A 13,437-nucleotide genomic window follows, 5' to 3' on the forward strand; every position below is an offset into this window, starting at 1 on the left:
ACTCACACATGCCCTAACATTTCATTTGCGATTGGCATGGTTTCACTCTTTATGCAAGAACCACACGAGCTTCATTGGAAAGTCGCTAAACGCATCTTGCACTACACCCAGGGTACACATCATTATGGGATTCACTATGCAGCAGGTACAAGACTTTGCCCGATTGGTTACATAGACTCCGATTGGGTTGGTGATCTTGATGATTGTAAATCTACGTCAGGTTACAACTTCCATCTTGGTTTGAGCCCCATTTATTGGTTGAGCAAGAAGCAACATGCTATTTCTCTTTCTTCAACTGAGGTTGAGTATCGGGGGGTTGTTAACGCAGTGACTAAGGCTATTTGGCTTCAGCAATTTCTCACTGAGTTTGGGTTCTCCACTCCACGACCGATAGTTCTACATTGCGACAATCAGAGTGCTATTGTGATCTCGAAGAACCTAGTCCAATATCAACGGACCAAGCACATCGAGATACATATGCACTACATTAGGATGCTGATTCAGGAGCAGGTTATTGATTTGCAGTATTGCCCTATAGCGGAGTAGGTTGCAAACATCTTCACCAAACCCTTCACTGAGAGTAACTATCATCATTTGTGAGCTCTCTTGGAGGTGCAAGATATTTCATCAAGTGGGTCAGCTGACTTCTCCTTCCTCTCTTACGGGGGGGGGGGGGGAACTTTTTCCTCTTTGAGATTTTGTCCTTCTTCTTTGAGAGTCTCTTTGTACATATATCTCTCTTTTGGGGGGGAGTTTCTTCCCACTGGGTTTTTTCCCTTTCTCCGTTTGTGAGAGATTGCATTGCATAGGTTTTCTTGCATTTGCATATTGTACATGGGTACCTATCATGGCCTAGTAGTTGAGACCCATCTTGCATTGTTGACTTGAGTCTTCATTCCCCTAAGTTGCACTTAAGGGGGGGTGTTGGTGTAATTTTTTATTCTTATAGGATATAATTACACTTTACTTAGGTTGACTTAGGATAATGCATCTCATCATAGTTTAGATATGAGACACTTAGGGAAGTATGCACATAGGGATGATGCTTGTAGGAGAAAATCCACCTTTTGTGGTATTATCTTGTTGTTACATTCCACCTTTGGTGGGTGATCCACCTCTTGTGGAATATTTTACTATTTCTCCTACCTACCCCTACCTACCCTTGTTTCTCGTTGAGCCACATGTCAGGATTGTGTGATCACATATCCATTTGGCCTTACCTTTACAAGCAGGCCCATCTCTCTTGTATTGGTTAATCTAGGTGATCATATTTTCATATTGATGAGAAAACAGTTTGTTCTTGTCAAAATATTGTCTCTCTTATTTGTGTTTTTCATTGTGTCCTTGATCTTAGCAAATTCTCATAGAGATTAAGAGGAAAATGCTTACATTGAAAATAAATATCAAGGTCATTGGACCATATATGGTCAAACTTGTCAACAGATAACTCAAGTTAAAAGAACTCTATTTAACCCATTGATCCTAATCAAACAAAAACATCCTATCAAACCCCCTTCAACCCTACCAAAGAGCCAAGATATTATCCATTGGCCCTAGTTACCTTATACAATATGGTTTAATCACAAACATGGAATTTAAAATCCCAAGTAATGTAGCAATTGATTTTAACCTTGCTTCCAAAGTAACAAGTACCACAATATAAATTAAATATTGAATCATGAACTATCAAGGAAATGGTCTATGCCTCCATGAATAAGGACTCCTAGAGCCTAGATTCATACTTTTAAAAAACAAGGATTTCAAGTATTTAAATGCAATTCTCTTTATGAGTATGTTGCCTACATTTTTATCTCCCCTTTCATAAAATTTATTTATTTGTTAAAGTAGGTTTTCCTATGGTTCTAAAAATTGTGTTGGCCCATGATCAATTTTTTAAAACCCCTCTAAAACTTGACATACTTTTCACACATAGTAATTTTTGTGTCTTTGCCTTTATGCAAAAAAATTCCTTTAGTTTCAAAACCATCTTCGAGACCCAATGAGGTTTTCACAACCCCTCCGGCCTTCGACAGGGTTATCGAAACCACTATAAGCTCCGACAAAGTCCTTACCTTTGAAAATCTTAGTCTTTTCCCCTTGTGTCAACTTTTTACTAGGTTAATGAACTATCAAGGAAATAAGCACTTGAAAATGCATCTGCATGTCAATTGTATTCATCTGGAATCATATCTATGGTGTAAGAAGGGGTCTTTTAACAATGATAAGACTAAGACGCTATATTGATAAATAGTTTATTTTCTTTTTCTTGATAAGTTCCCGTTACTTGTCTTATGATCAACTATGAATCACCAAAGATATGTAAGTGTTGAATTTTAAGAGATGACAAAACAATAAGGGCTTCTTACTCAATAATGTTGTTGTTACATAGGAAATTGAGATGATAGGATAAAGGAATTGAATTTCTTGGAGCTTTTAATATGACACTAGTATTGTAGCTCTTTTGATATTTAGAATCATCAAAGAACAAATCATGTATGTCTTGTCTACATCCAATGGGAGGACAAGATCATCAGGAAATGAATCTTTGTTGGGAAGAGTAAATGGTGAAGGGGCATTAGCTAAGTTGTTGATCAAGGCTTGACATTTAATCGCTTTTTGAGAAACAAACTTAAGGTCAAATTATATTGATAACATAACTCATTTATCGAGTTATCTTGAAAGATTTATTTTGGAGAAAAAGGCGCTTCAATGGGTCAAACTTTACAATGACACGTGTTTCATAAGGAGATAATGTATCAACTTTTGTGTTATGACTACAAGAGCAAAACATTATCTTTCAATTGCAAAACACCAAAATTCATTATCGATTAAAGTGTGACTTATGTAATACACAACACACTCTTTACTATCATCATCATGTTGTTCCAATAATGTTGCGAAAGTGTTGGATGAAGTGAAATTATAATGAAGGAAAGGGTGATTAGGAACTAATGGTTACAAAATAGGAGGATTAGCTAAGTAACATTTTATATCATCAAAAGTATTTTTGACAATTTCCATGTTCCATTTGAAAGTACTATCATTTTTAAGAAGCTAATTAAAAGGAAAAGTTTGATTCACTAATTGTGAAATGAATCTTTGAATGGCCTAAATCTTTCCTTATAAGATATGAAGTTGAGAAATGTTTCTACGAGGTGGCATGTTGATTATAGCATCAATTTTATTTGTATATACTTAAATGCCACAATGTGAAACAATGAATCCTAATAGTTTTCCACTATCAACACCACAGATGCATTTACGAGGATTCAAGTGCATGTTATATTTATGCTCATGCATTCAAAGATTTGATGGAGTATTTTGACATGATATTGGCACGAAATAGATTTGACCAAGATATCATCATCATAGTCCAATATTTTTTGCATATACTTATGAAAGATAATAGTCATAATATGTTGATGTGTTGCACCAATATTGTTTGATCCAAAAGGAACAACTACCCAACAAAATGCTCCCCATGGTGTTATAAAGCTATTTTATATTGATCTCGAGGATTAATAAATATTTGCTTGTATCCAAAGAAGCCATCCATAAAGGACAATAAGGCATGTCTTACATGGAATCAACAATAATGTCAATGTTTGGAAGGGGAAAGTCATATTTTTAAAGAATATTTTTTATGATCTCTAAAGTTAGTGCACATTTGCATATGGTTATATGGTTTAGCACAACAAAAATGTTTGATGTATAAGGAGAATAGTTGATATGAAAAATAAATCTCGCTTCTAGGAGGTTATCAATCTCAACCTTAACCAACAATGCAACCTTGGGGTTAATTTTTCAAATCTTTTATTTAACAGGCTTGGCGTTGAGATGAAACATAATATTACGGGTCATAGTTTAAGGATCAATATCGAGCATGTTTGAATAGTACCAAGCAAAAAAGTTCAGGAAGCTCATATAGAAGAGAAGTTCATGTTCACATTGTTCATCAACATCTAAGTGTTTTCCAATTTTAATTATTTTGTTAAGATTGCTTGGATCCATTAAGACATCAATAGTATCTCTTATAAGAAGGTTATAGCATTCTAGAACATCCAACATATGAACTCTATTTGTCCCCTCTAGTTATATCCCTCCCCCTTACCCCCCTCCCTTTATGAACTCTCTCATTCTCTTCCTTCTCTCTCTCCATACTTCTCTATCTCCTCCTTCCCTAGGTCTCTCACTCCCTCCATGTCTACCTCTCCCTCCATCCCTTTTCACTCCTCTCCCTTTGTTCTTTTGTCTCTCCTCCTTTGGCTCCCTCCCTTCTCTAGGTCTCTCCCTCCCTTTCTCCCCCTGCTCTCTCTCTCTCTCTCTCTCTCTCTATGTTTCTACCTCCCTCCCTCCCTCTCCACCTCTCTACCTCTCCATACATGTCTCATTACCCACCTCTCTCTATTCCCCTTTATCTATCTCATCCCTCTCTCACCATCTAGGTTTCTCACCTCTCTATCTGTGTCCTCTTAGTTCTCTCCCTCCCCCTTACCCCTCACCCTCTATTAACTATCTCATCTCTCTCCCCGCACCCCTCTATCTCCTCCTTCCCTAGATCTCTTACTCCCTCCATGTCTACCTCTCCCTTCATTCCTTCTTACTCCTCTCTCTTTGTTCCTTTGTCTCTCCTCCTCTCCCTACCTCCCACTCTATACCATAGGAGGCGGCAATGAATCATAAATAGATTCAATGCAAAAAGATAAAGAGCTATCATCATAATGTATGCTATCATTATAGAATGCATTACAAGCGCCTCTGTGTAAAACCATTATGAGTATCCATGGAGTCAAATGGAGATGTAAAAGAACTATCAACACAAAGAATGCCATCATGATATATAAGATGGCTTTTATAACTCTAAAAAAAAAAAAAGTAATTCACCAAAAGATCCTCCACTATTGATGTCAATAAACTTATATATTTGCATTCAATTCCAACAAAAAAACCTTGCCCAACTATTGGACCTTCTCCTCAACTCATGAAAAACAACTCGATACAAATTTAAAAAAAACAAACCAAAACCAAAATTTGACTATTAATATAAAAAAAACATTAAAATGTTATAGATAACCTCAACTCCAAGCAAGACAAATATATACACTTGCCCAACTATTGGACCTTCTCCTCAACTCATGAAAAACAACTCGAACCAAAAATTTGACTATTAATATAAAAAAAAAACTCCAAGCAAGACAAATATACACACTTGCCCAACTATTGGACCTTCTCCTCAACTCATGAAAAACAACTCGAACCAAAAATTTGACTATTAATATAAAAAAAAAACTCCAAGTGAGACAAATATATACACTTGCCCAACTATTGAATCTTCTCCTCAACTCATAGAAAACAACTAGAACCAAAAATTTGCCTATTAATATAGGACACACGTTTTATTCACACAGCAACTCCAATTAGAACAAACGTTATATTCACACAGCAATTCGAACTAGGACAAACGTATACACGCTGCAAGCAAATCACCATTGCCTCCACGCAGGATCGAACTACGGACCTTCAGTTTACAAGACTGACGCTCTACCACTGAGCTATAGAGGCCACTATGAACAGCAAATCCCATTATCTCTAATTTATTGCCTATGACAATAAACTAGGGAAATCTTGAATCAGGAGATCCACCCTACACTGACCACAACGCTGCGCTTTTTTCTTTTTATAAAAGGATAAATATATGATACAGTTTGGGGATGTAGCTCAAACGGTAGAGCGCTCGCTTTGCATGCGAGAGGTACGGGGTTCGATACCCCGCATCTCCATTTGTAACAAACTTTCTGTTTATGGCTGTAGTTAAATTTTTTTTTTCATTTTCTTTTTACTAACATTTATAGAATTCATCTCTTGAAGGTTTCCATCCCCGCACCAGTGGTCTAGTGGTAGAATAGTACCCTGCCACGGTACAGACCCGGGTTCAATTCCCGGCTGGTGCATTTGCATTTTGTGGATTTCAAAACATAGTTATATGGTACTGTTTTAATTTAATTAATACCCGATAACAACAGGTAACCAAGCTTAACGCCGGCCTACTAGAGTGGACCTCAAATATTTTTGGAGAAATTTAAGCCATACATTTTACATTTTTAAAGATATTAGCTTTTTATAATTTATGATAATTTTTGTTATTATTTATGGATTAGATTGTGTATGTTTGTTTGCATAATGTTTCGGATCACTTTTGTGTGTTTGTTTGCATAACTTTGCGACAAACATACACAATCTAATCTAAAAGCAATAATTTATGATAATTTTTGTTATCATAAATAATAACAAAAATTATCATAAATTATTGCTTTTAGATTAGATTGTGTATGTTTGTTTGCATAATGTTTTGGATCACTCCTGTGTGTTTGTTTGCATAACTTTGCGATCCATCATCTCACATGTCATGCAAACAAACATACACAATCTAATCTAAAAGCAATAACAAGGATATCCCCTCAAGCCATCTTAATTACATCCAACAAATAGTTTGACAAATTGATTAAAAGACTTCTCTTCTTAAGACATCCTATTACGACGGTATGGATTCTTGAATGACCCCTTAAGTTTTTATTTTACTTGACCTAAATTGTACATCCTAATGATATATCTATTTTTAATATGATCACATGATACATATACTTTGATCACATTCATCAAATAGTTAGTTTGAGAGATTGATTAAAAGTACTTCTCATATTAGAATCCCTTAAGATTTTATTTTATCTTGGACCTTAAACCGTTCATCCTAATTATATATCTGTATCTAATATGATCACATAATACATGTACTTTGATCACATTCATCAAATAGTTTGATAGATTGATTAAAAGTACTTATCCCCTTAATACATCCTAGTTTTATATCTAACTAATTTTTGTTGTAGGCCTCCTAAGACTACGCAGGGTTAATGAATACTAAGTTTGTGCATTTAACTCATGACAAATTAATGAATTCCCATAATATGGTAAGCATCAAACAAATATAATTAATTTATTTGATTAGTTGTACATACAATATAGTTAATAGTAATTTTGTGATTTTTCATGTATTTGAAACATACTTAATTTACTTACATTCATTTGTTATTGCAAGTCCCGTTCAATCTAATATCCAAAGTGATAGTCTCTACTCATTGCAATCATGCAAATTTTAGGATCAATTTTGTATTCTTGACCTATTAAAATTGAATCAATTTTAATGTTATTTCTTATATTTGTTTGTATTTATTCCTTCATTTTTAATGTTATAAGTTTAGGTAAATTACTACAAATGAAATGTTATGTACATTTAACATTTAAAGTTATTAATTTGTAAATTGATTCAGTTTTAATGTTGAAAAATATATGTTATAAGTTCCTAAATTGCTACAATTTTTTAAATGAACTATAAGTTTGTAAATTGATTCAATTTTAATATTTAGATTTAAATGTATTAATTTATAAAATTTGTAAGTCTAATGAACTAAACATGCATGCAATACTAAAATTATATTAGCTCATAAAATACTGAAACATATAAAGTCCATGAAACAATAAAACATATGTATATATATCTAGCTTGCATATAGAGTCCATGAAATATACTAAAACATATAAAGAGGTCTAATCCATGAAATACTAGAAAACATGCACATGTAAAGTCCATGAAATATACCAAAACATATAAAGAGGTCTAGTCTGGATGAAATATTGAAATACTAGAAAACAATTACATGTAGGATCTATGAAATGTATTAAAACGTGTACATAAAGAAATCTATTCCATGTGTAATGTCCCTAAAATCTAGAGTAATCAAGACTCCACTTCAATCCACATGAACTAGATCGATTTGAATCACTTTGTACAAGACAAATAAACTTGAAATCAAATTTAAAACAAAATTTAAAATGATTTATTTCAATTTAATAAAAAAATCATGAAAATTACCATACATGAAGTTGATCCTCATCTCCTCCTATGTCTAGGTGTTGTGCATGTCTTGCTACGGGTAATATGGGTTGGTTTAGATCTATCTCATGCTATAGAAGAATAATAAAAACATATCAACAAGCATTCAATTGATTTAAATTAAATACTTCAACTCATTCACAACATGTATTTAAATAATAAAACTGATTTTAAATATAATCAAACTTTTAAATCATAGTTTGTTGCTAATCTCGGGACATAGTTTGGATGGCATCATCAAGACCAAAAGTATCACTAACAACGTCCTACAAGGTCAAAAGAAGAACATGTGTACAAATTATCTTAAAACATGTGTTTTAATCCATTTAAAAGACCTAAAAACTATGCATATATATAAAATAAATTTAAACAACCTGAAATGCAATCGACTCCTGAAATTGACTTGGATCAATAAGTTGTGCAACACTCATCTTTATGGTGGTGTCAAACTACATAGACATATATATAAAACATAAGTACATGGACATTTGATAGTGAATTCAAACAATGCATGCAAATTTCAAAGTATAGTTAAGTTTTTAAACAATATGTACATACATTGAGTGGCTCATGCGATACAACTGACAATGTAGGAGCACTCACCATAACCTTTGGCAAATCCAATGTGGAATTTAAATGACCTCCTTGTATGAGCATAAATATCTAGTTCACATGAAGTATATAGATTTTTGGATTTGATTGTGTGCAAGTTTTTGAACATCAATGTTTTGGATCACACTCCATGATCCATCAATAGGATAAATGAGAGTTCAAGGATGATTTTTCTCCTTTAACTCTCATTCATCATGATGATGGATCATGGAGTGTGATCCGAAATGTTGATGTTCAAAAACTTGCACACAATCAAATCCATAAATCTACATACTTCATTATTATGGATTGTGGAAATCTAACAAAATTGATCTAGTTCACATGTTTAGAACTTAATTAAAAATTAAAATCAATTTAAAATTATATAATATATTTAAAAATTAAACCTTGATATGCGCCAAAAGGTATGCCAAGTTGCATAGGTGTTGACAAAAAAAATTAAAAATGAAGATGTTGATGTCTCTATAGTCATTGTGTACACCAAACAATTGATTGTTATAATATATACCTAGGTTGAATACTAATAAACTTATACAAATTCAACATACATATATGCCTGTGTATGATGATTTGTAAGATGATCATCATTGCATAGAAAATCTACAAATGAAGTGATCTTGTCGGATGCTCCATGTGCACTCGAAGGGGATACACCATGACTAGGGTTGTAACATAATCAATTACAACACATGAAAAAATGTGGTGTCGACACACGTGGAGTGGTACTCGCACCAACTCCACCTGGTGCTCCTCCATGGTCACAACCACTAACATCAACTACCATCTCAATAGTTTGCTCGTTACTTGGTTAGCAAAGAGCACACTCAATGCTCCTAATGTTGATGCCACTACACATTAGTGAATGGGTATAGGAATAGCATTAGAAGAAGGATCCAAGATAGGGTGAGCAGGTGTGGGTTGATTGGGGTCAACTCATGCCCCCAGCCTTTGTTGTGGCATGCCACCACCAACACCCTAGAATGATCTAAATTTAAAATAAGTGGGTTTGTAACCCATCACAAACTCTACATATAATTTTCTCAAAAAATAAAGAGGGACCTTTAAATTAGTATGTTCTCGTTGATCCTAGTTCATAATCGAGCCTCATCAAATATAGGGAGTGGAGGTGGGGGGATTTGAGGTGGAGAGGGTGGGGGTGGAGGGGGTCGTTACAATTTTATCAAAATTTGACACTAAAAAAATAGAGATACTTACCTCTTTGACCTCCTTCACAGCATGGAAACATGTTGATGAAGATTTCACAACTTCATGGTGAAAAAATGTCTTCCTATTATGGTGAGTCTAGGTCCAAGGGGCAAAAAAATGTAGGTCATGGGAGAATATCAAAAAAATGAAAGTAACTTTGCATTTTTTTGTTTTATAACTAATTGTACATTTGGTGCTCGCCAAGCATGAGCCTTGGTCATTTCAAACCATTTGGCTAGCGCCAAATGCTCTAACGGGGGCCAAAAAGTAAAGTGGCGTCTTTTTAGTCCCCCGTCTTAGTGCACTTACCCACTAAAATCTTACTAATGCTCATTTTCATGCCATCACCCCCATCTGAACACTTAGCAATATTCATTCAATCAAATAAGTTATCACACATTAATTAATCCTTTTTAATCAAAATTAAATTAATTAAATAGCATATATAATATTAATTTAATTTAAATGAATCAGTTTTTCATAAATATTCAAAATAGGAAAATAAATAAAATAATCTACTATTCATTATTAAATAACAATAGAATATTAAAATAAAACATTATAAATCAAATCAATTAACTCTTTGAAAAAATAAAAATAATAATTTCATTTAATACATAAATAATCTAATCACCTAAATATAGCCACCACATATCCTCATCCACTCCACATTTAATGGATAAACTCTTACTTTGTGATTGGATTCTAGCTACTCACCTATCTCCACAAAATAATATAAATTAAGATCAAATCCTTCACTTCAAGTAATCATGATTCTATTTTAAGTGAACTTAGATGTTGATTAAATAAGCAATATGCATTCAACTATCAAATTTTACATCATATCCACATAATGCTCTATTAGAGGTTTGCATTGAATTTGAATAATAGGTTTTTAATATTATTTTTTATTATTAATTTTATTCTAATTTGGTTGAGCTTACAAATGTAACTAGATTAACTAGACTAAGGTGCAAACCTTTAAAATAACATATTTTAGATTAATATTTTGGAACTTTCTAAATGTCACAATGTTGAAAAGAGATTGATATAAGAGCCAAGTTCTTGGCATATGTCGAGAATAATGTTTCTCTTGACACAAATTGCTCCACTCATCTTGAGGTGATTACAAAAAATTGTAAAACCTATGACTCTCTTATAGATAAGATTATCATTTCTTGATATTGATAAGATTTCAGGAGAATTCTCCACTAAAACGATCATTTAGTTGTATCATGGTGTTAGCCAACTTTCACCAATGACATGTAGGTGATAGTTTCTAAGAGATGTCCATCTTAGGATTTTATTATTGGCATTGGTGTATTAGAAGGAATGTGTTTGCCTTTAGTGTTGTGTCTTTCTAAGGTATAATTTTCAAGGTTCCATTGTTAAATTAGTCTAGACAATTAATAGTACAATAACTAGTGTTAGGTGAGGTAAAACTACATGGTACCCATATTCTATTTATTCAGTTATAAGATGAATTGGAGGCTTAGTGGACTATAGAAATATTAATAATGGCTTTATGTGATATATGTTGTTTTACTTGTGATTCTGTCGATGATGAAAACAAGTAATGTGAATGCTTTCTCATCATCACAATTAGTGGTGATATGGGAGAAAGGATGGGACCCACAGTATCATATGGGGTGCACCAAAATTCCTCTTATTAGTTTAGATGCACTTAAGAATTTTACATTAATGAGCTAGATAAAGGAGAAGATCCTTGTAATAAGGTTGGGCCACCACTTTCCCTTTTTCTAGAGAGTCACTATGTACACATGTGATGTTTAAGTTATTCAAATTGTGTATATGTGATGTATGCATATGCATGTGTAATTTTTTTTTTTCTTTGATTTAAATAATTTATTTGATTATATAAGATTTATAATTATTTGAAAATTTTAAAACTAATATATCATATAAAAATTTATGATTGATAACATGAAAAGTGATATATATGATTAATTGTTTTAAAACTAGCATACTGAATCTTTAAAGGAATATTTGTTTAGAGATAGACAAATTGATTCATTAGTTAAACTCAAAGTGAGTGACAATTGAGAGCATTAAATAATAAAAAAAATAAGTTAATTGATTGCATGAGAGTAAAAAATAAATGAAATTAAATAATAATAATAATAATAAAATATTTTTTTCTTTTCATGCATTTAAGTGTCACAAACACGTCAAATTAAATTATTCTAGTTATTATTGACAAACATTTTTGCATCCACATGTGAGTATAATACACCTTTGGCGTAATTATTATTTCCTTTCAAAGAGGTGATTTTCAACCTATATAATCTATATTATTATAAAACAATCATTACGCGAAGACGTATTATACTCACATATGGATGCAAAAACTTTCGTCAATAAAAACTAGAAGAATTTAATTTGACATGTTTGTGACACTTAAATGCATATTTATTTTCTCACCTCATGCACTCAATTAGATAATTTACAATTATTTAGTGCTAATTGTATCTTCACTTCCACCTCTCAACTCCCACTCTCTCTAAATCGATCAATCAATAATGTCTATTCCATGATTAGCTCAGAGTGAGTGGTAGTTGAGAAGTGGAAGTGAAAATATAATTAGCATTAAATAAAAAAAATTGATTTAATTGAGTACTTATAAAAATAATAATATATTAAAACATAATAATATAATTATATCTTAATAATAATTTAATATTAATTACAATATAATTATCTATATTCCTCTAAAAATAGGTATGCTACTTTTATTGTTCTTATATATATATAGTTTAAACAACAAATTTTTTAAATTGTAAATATATTTAAATATTCAAATATAAAAAATTAAATGATTTAAAATATATTTATAATATATTATTATAATTTCAAATCAAAATTATATGTTAATATAATATATTTAATAATTCTAATGAAAAATATACTACACTATATATTTCTATGACAACTACTAAAATTTATGATTAATTATTTAAATTTAAAATAGTATAATATATAATTATACATATATTTAAATATATAAATATAAAAAATTAAATGATTTAAAATATGTAATTAATTATTTAAAAATCTAAAACTTAAACCTAGGCTGCTCAACTTTATGGAATCTTAATGAAATTATTGATAATATTTTTACAAATAAAATTCATAAGCAAAAAATTCTCATAACGAGTCCCATGATAAATTGGGATATGATTCATAATTTTACTTTACTGTCTACCTTGTGAGCATGAAATAAAGACTGGCAATGGCATTTTATTTTTTATTCTGTAAATAATTTTATTGTTTACAAAAGTTTAAGTCTACTTAAATATTAAAATAATATATTAATTTTTTTTTTAATAAAAATTATTAAATCATATAATTCTACAACTACTACTCATGCATATAATTAATGTTAAAGTAAAAATAAATAAAAAATATATTTAAATATAAAAAAATAAATGACTTAAAATATCTGATTAAATATAAAAGATTTATAATTGATTAAAAATTCTCCAACTAAAATGTTATGCAAAAAAATTTGTCATAGACTGCAAATAGTATAATTGATTGTATAATTGATTGTTGAATGCATGAAATTTTTACAATCTATAATAAATTATATTGATAGTTTTTAGATTTAACTCGATTTTTTTTTATCATACTCCATGATTGTTTGGAGA

General features: G+C 31.4%; 3 non-coding genes across 3 annotated transcripts; 2 read left to right on the plus strand and 1 right to left on the minus strand.

The window, feature by feature from the left end:
- Positions 1 to 5,490: 5,490 nt before the first annotated feature.
- TRNAT-UGU (transfer RNA threonine (anticodon UGU)) lies at positions 5,491 to 5,562 on the minus strand. The gene has a single exon. It is a non-coding gene; the product is annotated as a tRNA-Thr (tRNA).
- Positions 5,563 to 5,707: 145 nt separating this feature from the next.
- Positions 5,708 to 5,780, plus strand: TRNAA-UGC (transfer RNA alanine (anticodon UGC)). Its single transcript has one exon. It is a non-coding gene; the product is annotated as a tRNA-Ala (tRNA).
- A 100-nt stretch (positions 5,781 to 5,880) lies between these two features.
- TRNAG-GCC (transfer RNA glycine (anticodon GCC)) lies at positions 5,881 to 5,951 on the plus strand. The gene has a single exon. It is a non-coding gene; the product is annotated as a tRNA-Gly (tRNA).
- The last annotated feature ends 7,486 nt before the right edge of the window (positions 5,952 to 13,437 follow it).

Source organism: Cryptomeria japonica, chromosome 2 (assembly GCF_030272615.1).
Source record: "Cryptomeria japonica chromosome 2, Sugi_1.0, whole genome shotgun sequence".
NCBI lineage: Eukaryota > Viridiplantae > Streptophyta > Pinopsida > Cupressales > Cupressaceae > Cryptomeria > Cryptomeria japonica.